Source organism: Centruroides sculpturatus, unplaced genomic scaffold (assembly GCF_000671375.1).
Source record: "Centruroides sculpturatus isolate CEXI.00-Female unplaced genomic scaffold, Cexi_2.0 scaffold1255, whole genome shotgun sequence".
NCBI lineage: Eukaryota > Metazoa > Arthropoda > Arachnida > Scorpiones > Buthidae > Centruroides > Centruroides sculpturatus.
The window spans coordinates 134981-141893 of record NW_019385385.1 but is presented as its reverse complement, the minus strand read 5'-3'; positions in this window follow the sequence as shown (position 1 = coordinate 141893).

The window sequence follows — 6913 nt, the reverse complement described above, 5'->3', positions numbered from 1 at the left end:
AAACATTTCATGCGTCAGTCTATCTCGTAATATTGGGTGCACCCAAAATTCTCTTTGCCTCTGCCGTCGTCTTTTATAGCGACGATAGAGGAGCCACACACAAGCAATCACTTCCACATCCATTTCCAAACCGAGCCAGTGCGCACGCTCCGCTAAACGCTCGTTTAAAAACGCCTAGTGTGTACACAGCCTAAATCATCTTTTTTGTTGCGCAGTTCTAAATGCCATAATGGTCAACCTTGTTGCAACCAGTAACTTTTCTCTACCACTACAACAATTATCGTTCGTATAAATTTGTTTGAAATTATAAATTTTTTTCCTATTTTACTATGACCTAGTGTTTATTATAACCAAAGCTCGACACATCGGAGTATTTTTCGCCAATGGCCACTAGATTTGTTAACCGGAAGGCGAAACCCAACAGCCATATAAGTAAAAAAAACCTAAAATATATTGTAATAAACAAAATAAAAAAGTTTTTTAGTTTTATATTTATATTTTTAAGTATATTACAAAACAACAGATACACATGAATACATTTTTCACTCGAGTTGACGATAAATTCGGACATTTACCAGTAAGAGTATCTTTTGATAAAAGTTCGAAATGTAAACATTTTATCAAAGATTCCAGACTTTAACAAGTCAATACCGGTAAATGCCCGGATTTACTGGACTTTTACAGTAACTTACTGTATATAACAGAAAGAAAGTAGGGGATCGGCTAAAAAATTAACCCTCCAAGAATTTTACATTTTTGGACTCAGGGGACCTTGAAACGTCTATAAATGCAAAAAATTGGAGTTTTGTGTGGTGGGCAAGATTTCGTTCATCCTCTTTAAGCTTAATAATTCCAGTGCTTTTGTCAAAAATTTCTGAAAAATTTTGCAGGGAGTTTGTATATTAGGGGACGATTCATGCAATTAAATTTTGGTGATTAAGGGTCTACGGGTTTTTTAAAACGCTTTCCGCCCTGTGGGCGCTAAGAAGGTCTCTTTTAAGCAAGCCCATTATGAGTTCGGTCAGGCCCACAATGGGCTGCTGGGTGGTGAAGAACGGGGCCCTGACATGTGCGGACGGATCACCCCGAAAAATTCCTGAAGATTTTTCGATCCCGGGTCTCCCAGAGCGATAGGCCGCCACCTCGACCGCTCGGCTATCTGGCCGTCAAGGTCTACGGGGTTGGAAGATAAAGGAGTTGTGTGTCATATCTCAAGTAGAGTCGGTAATGATTATTTTACTTGTTATTAGCATTTACAATTTTTTAAAATCCATCCCTACCCTCAAAATTAAGTTTTTTGCCATTTTATAATAATTAAAAATAAAAAATTTAAAAAAAAAAAATAGCAAAACAGAGCGCGACACATGCAATTTTAAATGTTGCCGGGAAAGTTAAGTAATTCGTTGCTGGATTTTCTTAGTGAAATCATTAAAAATTTAGAAGTTCAGGAACCGACACTCATTAAACAAATTGGACTTATCAACAGTTCAAGAATGGTTGTCACAAATTCTCGGAACAAAAAAGAAAGTTATTACTTGAACAATTTTAAAGCTTAGTTTTAAAAATTTTGGGTACAAAACTTTACTAAAGAATAATGTTGTATAGAAAAGATATAAGAATAGGCTATTGGCTAAATCCATCGTTGCATTGAGGTTATAGCCTACTAGTAGCCCGGGACGCCCCCTAGTAGGCGTTCCAGCAGCATTACAAATTCCTGAGGCATGTTTAATGCACTTAATATATGAAAGTTGTGTGCGCTTAATGTTTAAAAGTTTGATGCAGTTAATATATATAAATGTATACAATTCTTCATCTTAGAAACTAAACTTAAAATATCAATACACAAACAGCCAACAGTATTTGTACATGAGAAAGTGAATCTATTCTTTACTCAAAATTGTTCAAATAAATAGAATTAATATGATTAAAAAATCAAGTATAAATATATACAAATGTTCATGTTAAAAAGTAATGTTAACAGATCAATACACAGCAAATAGTATTTCTGTATTACAGACTGAAGATATTCTTTAGCTGTGTTCTGTATTCCATCATTTATCCCATCATAAAACTTCTGTATACACAACATTGTTGGTAAAAAAAAGTATAATTATTTGGAATCAATTTGCCTTGTTGTGACATTTTGTCTTCTGTGTCGTTTTGCTTCTGCCTGCCTGTGCAACATTGCAGATCTGAGCTCATGAGTTTCATTCTGCAAGCCTCCACGTGTTGATTGTGCTATTCTCTGTAATGTTTCCTGCGCACGTCTCTCCCTTTGTCTCGCAGCAGTGGCAGCTTTACGTTCCCCCACAGTGGCGTATTTCTTTGGTCGTGCCATGAAAGGTTTCTATTATTATATTAAAATATTAGCTTAACTATTTCACTTATCGTTTTATCGTAGCGGTTCAAATCTATCCGGTTTTTCGTTATTCGCCCCCTAGTGAACATTACAGGCATTCCGTGACAATAATAAATTCCTATTACAAATATACTGAATTATTTATATTGTTATATTGACCAAATAATAATTTATTGGCCAAATGAATAATAATAATTTATATTGTTGATTTAAATAATAATTAAAATTGTTAATTTAATTTGAATGTTTGAAATATGACACACGATAGGGGCGCCTCTAGTGTCGGTTATCAAACGGTTACGGGACGGACGGACGGAAGGAAGGACGGACACCTGTTGAATGGGTTATATATATAGATACACCTCTATCAACAGTTGATACTTAGAAATCATTTTCATTTTACAATATGATGTTTTATTGTATAAGAAAAACATAATAGATTTACTGAAAAATTATATATATAATGATTTACTATAACAGTAACTTAAATGTAAATTAAAACAGTAGCATAAAGTAAATTATAATGAAAAATATAGGTGTTAATACTGAGTACAGTATTATATAAGAAGCTTAAAAAGTATTAACACTAATATGAGAATAACTTGTTATGCCGGATTAGTAATGGAAGGTTGTCCATTGCCAACTTCATCATGCAGCCAAGTGGTATGGAATGGGCCAGACATATCCGGATGGACTTCTCAAAAAATTTTGGGATTTTTCGACATGAATAAAATCATATTGAAAATTTTAGTTCATAAAATATATTTTCGAATGTGATATACCTACAGTAATTACCAAGCAATAGTTAATAACAAGAACTAGTGAATAGCCTTCAGTCATTTCTTTGAAAATGAGTGTATGCTTAGATTATTGATGCATGTTACGTAATTTTTTTAGAAGTTCGTGTATATTATTAATAAATTAGGTTCATTAGACATTTTAAATTTTAATTTTCAAATCTTTTTAAAAAGCATGTTAAGCATGTAATTACACACGTGTAAAATATATTCAGGTTACTAAAATTACAAAACTTTTTTATGGGGTATTAATCATAAAATCATGTTTTGTTTTTAATTAGATCCTATTGTAAATAATGCTACTTTATATGACCGAATTTACGATGTTTTATGTTAATATTATTTTAAACAAAATACAAGAATTATCAATTTGATAATAATATATTTATAAGAGAAAACAACACATTTACATTTAAAAATGGTCAACCTTGTTGCAACCAGTAACTTTTCTCTACNTTAATTCTTGATCAATGTTTGAAAAATCTTTATTTTGTGTATACAAGAGTATAATGACTTAATCAGTTTTTATACTTTTAAATTTATTTTGTAATAATTATTAAACTTTAGGACGACAATAATTAAAATTTACAAGTTCAGAAGAAACACTAAATTACAGTAAAAGTGTCTTTACAATTCATTCCTTTTCATATCTCAGGATTGCATAATGTAGTCTCAGGAAGGCTACATTACGCAATCCAGAGGGAACGAACTGTGAAGACAATTTTACTCTAATTTAGTGTTTCCTCTGAACTTGTAAATTTTAATTTTGTAAATTAAGTTTTGTTAACTTCTCAAATTAATAAATTTTACTATCTTCCTTGCGATCAGACTGTACTGTACGTTTGATGATACCTCGTAGGTCTTTTACTTTCCCAACTGTTATAACAGAGGGAAAGTATGGCAATCCGGCAAAAAATGACCCTCCAGATTTTTACATTTTTGGACTTAGGACACTTTGAAATGTCGAGAAATGCAAAAAAATTCGGAGATAATTTCTGTATGTATGGATGTTAGTGCGTGTATGTGCGTGTTAGTGTATGTATGTGGGGCACGATTTTGTTCACTCTCTTTGAAGCCTAATAACTCCTGTATCTTTTAACAAAAATTTCTGAAATTTTGCACGGAGGTTTGTTTATAGAGAGACTGATGCTATTAAAGTTTGGTGGTTAAAAGTCGAGGANTCCTTTGTGTATACAGGCATATATAATATATATATATATTATAAAACTCATCCTACCCACAAAATTAAACTTTTTATCATTTTATAATAGTTAAAAATGCAAAAATGTTTTCAAATAAAATATGATAACAGATGGCGCCACTAAAATTTTAAATGTTGCCTGGAAAGTTGAGCAACTCGTTGCTGATTTATTTGTAAATACAACCAACATTTAAAGTGGATGTAAGTTTTAAAATGATTTCTGAATATACGTAGATATGTATAACTTAAAGTAATTATACTAAAAAGTCAAAATTTATAAATTATATATCAAAATTGATAAATATACTCTATACTTAAAATAAAATTTTAAAGGATTTGTGTATGTATATATAGACTATATATATATACAGTATATACTATACATACTAGTATTACTCATTTTAAATAAATTAAGAAAAATGAACTAAGTGCAGGAAAAAGATTTGTATTTGACAACTCACTTAGATACTGTATATACAATATCCAAGAGTCTACCCTTTATCCATAAATTACATCCATAGTATTTAATGCAGTTGTGTACCCTTTTCCCCAATATTGATGTAGCCTAGTTATGCTATCATTAAGTATAGAATATGTTTGTCAATTTTGATATATCATTTTGACTCAAAGTATTCATTCATTATTATTTGATAAACAAATTACTTCCAACTTTGTTTATTTCTCTTTAAATTCTATTATAAAAGTTTAATTATATAATGGAATTAATTTACTGTGTTTAATTTCATTTTATATTATTATTATTAAGTTATAATCTTGTTACCTTTCTACAAATATTTGAGCTTATAATCCAGTTAGTGAGTTTTAAATAAAATAAATTTTTCTTTTATTATTTTAATTAATAATGAAAAATATTTTAATGGCCAAATCTAACAATAAAACAAGCAAAACTTAAAAGATGAAGCTTTTTATATGCCATTTAATCATAAATATAATTATTTTATAATTAAATATTATGACGATAATAATTTTGTTATGTTTTTATGAAAAGAATGTTCTTTTTTTTTCTACAATGAAACAAGGACGGGATATTTATGTGGCATTATTTCGTTATTGTTAGAATTCTGAACCAGAAAAAAAGCATCCACACCCAAATAATTATGTAAAGAAAAATAATTATTAAAAATATATACACCTGTCTGTACATAAAATAACTTCGAAGAACTTTATTATGTTAAGCAAAATTATAAAATGTTCTATTATTAGAATACGGATAAGTTCTCACAGTGCGAAAATTATTATATGTGTATGTCGGGTAGAGTTCTGCACACTGTACAAAGAAACAATAGAAGAATAAAAGTTTATCCCTTTCTCACACAAAGCTAAACAACTATGTCCTATTGTGTTGAATGCAATTTTAAATTTTATAATTATTAATTTATATTATCAAATTTATAAAACTGAATTGTTTTTAAATAAGCTTATTTATTATAAAATTGAATAATTCTGTAATAAAATATAAAAATTGAGGAAAAATATTTTCTGCTTTAGTGAATTAATTTGTTAGAAAAAACTTTTTTGTTTTTTTTATAAATTCAATTGTTAAATTTCAAATATAATGTTCTAAAATACATTAAAAACTTAGAATTAATTAAATTAAATTATTTCATTTATTAATTTAATTTGTTGTTAATTAAAATATAACGAATATAATTGAAATATTTTCAATTGAAGACATTTCAAATAAAAATTATCTTGAATCAAAATAACTGAATCCAATGTTTAATGTTCATTTTTTGTTAAAAGTTCATTCACTTTAATTATAAAAATTACACTACTCAACAATAAAAATGCTTTATATTTTTGAAATTTTCAAGATGTACTAAAAGAACAAAATAGTTTTTAGATAATATTTTAACACACAAAATATCTTCAACAATCTGTCAAAACTTTTGTCAACCTCTGTGTAGTCAAAACTATTCAAACTGTCTGTCAAGTATGTTATCTTAAATTAAAAACGTTCTTGAGATATCTGTATATAAATTACATTTTACGTTTGAAAACCATTTACAATTGTTAGCATTTGTCATATAAAAGACACTTGTGTGAGAGTCCGTTTGATTAAAAACACTTTTAAAACCAGTTCATGCTATAAACGATACTACCTTTTATATTGATATGATAATTATACAGATTGATAACTTTACACCACTCCACCCAATCTTCAATCTTTTCTTAACTTAATAACTTGTTTAATCTCGACTCGACCTTCCTAAACCCTCTTCTGACGTCATAAACGTCGATGGTCTGACGTCACGTCACGAAAATTTTTGAATCGTCTACAAAGAATAATTTTTATAAAAAACGAGGTACAGTACTTCTCGCCTTGAAATTCATTATTTTTAAATATTTTTATGGGTTTCTTTGAAACAAATTTTAAAGTTGCTAAGAAAAGAAAAGTGTAATAAATAGTTAAACACAGTTTTTTATGCTAGACAATTTTTTAAATGAATTACTTTTGTACAAACTTTATATTTTCAGACCTCTTCAGCAGATGGCAGTATTATATCAAAACAATTTACCCTGAGGCTATTGGAT